The sequence below is a fragment of the Balaenoptera borealis genome, assembly GCF_965194805.1.
Source record: "Balaenoptera borealis genome assembly, chromosome: 2".
In the NCBI taxonomy this organism is placed as follows: domain Eukaryota; kingdom Metazoa; phylum Chordata; class Mammalia; order Artiodactyla; family Balaenopteridae; genus Balaenoptera; species Balaenoptera borealis.
The window spans coordinates 101,575,278-101,576,625 of NC_138867.1; positions in this window are offsets into that span (position 1 = coordinate 101,575,278).

Consider the following 1,348-nt stretch of genomic DNA (forward strand, 5'->3'; position numbering starts at 1 on the left):
GCCCCCAGTGTCTAAGGTTGGTTCAGTGAGTTTTGTAGGCTTCCTGGTGGAGGGGACTGGTGCCTGTGTTATGGTGGATGAGGCTGGATCCTGTCTTTCTGGTGGGCAGGACTGTGTCCGGTGGTGTGTTTTGGGGTGTCTGTGACCTTATTATCATTTTAGGCAGCCGTCTCTCCTAATGGATGGTGTTGTGTTCCTGTCTTGCTAGTTGTTAGGCATAGTGTGTCCAGCACTGTAGCTTACTGGTCGTTGAGTGGAGCTGGGTTTTAGCGTTGCGATGGAGATCTCTTGGAGAGCTTTTGCCATTTTATATTACATGGAACCAGGAGGTCTCTGGTGGACCAATGTCCTGAACTCACTTCTCCCACCTCAGAGGTACAAGCCTGACCCCCCAGCCAGAGTGCAAAGACCCTGTCAGCCACACAGCTCAGAAGATAAGGGAGAAAAAAATAAACAAAGAAAGAAAAAAATAATATAAAATATAGTTTTACAATAAAAATTAAAAAAAATTAAAATTAAAAAATATTAAAAAGTAATAAAAAGAGGAAAGAAAGAAAGAATAGAGCAGCCAAACCAAAAAAGAGATCCACCAATGACAACAAGCACTAAAAACTATACTTGAAAAAAAGAAGCAGAAGACAGAACCCTAGGACAGATGGTAAAAGGAGAGCTATACAGACAGATTACACAAAGAAGCATATACATAAACACTCACAAAAAGAGAAAAAGGAAAAACAATATATATATCAAAGAAAAAAGAGAGTATCCAAATCAATAAACAACTCTACCAATGATAATAAACTCTAAATACGAAAGTAAGATAAACATGAAACCAGAAACAAATTAGATGCAGAAAGCAAACCCCAAGTCTACAGTTGCTCCCAAGTTCCACCGCCTCAATTTTGGGATGATTCGTTGTCTATTCAGGTATTACAGAGATGCTGGGTACATCAGTTTGATTGTGGAGATCTAATCCCCTGCTCCTGACAGTACTGGGAGGGATTTCCTTTTCTCTTCTTTGTTCGCACAGCTCCTGGGGTTCAGCTTTGTTTTTGGGTCTGCCTCTGTGTGTAGGTCACATGAGGCTGTCTTTTCCCCACCCAGATAAGAGGGGGATAAAGGAGCGGCTTATTAGGGGGCTCTGGATCACTCAGGCCGGGCAGAGGGAGGGGTACAGAATGTGGGACCAGCCTTCGGCAGCAGAGGCTGGCATGATGTTGCAACAGCCTGAGGTGCACCATGTGTTTTCCTGGAGAAGTTGTCCCTGGATCATGGGACCCTGACAGTGGTGGGCTGCACAGGCTCCCGGGAGGGGAGTTGTGGATAGTGACCTGTGCTTGCCCACAGG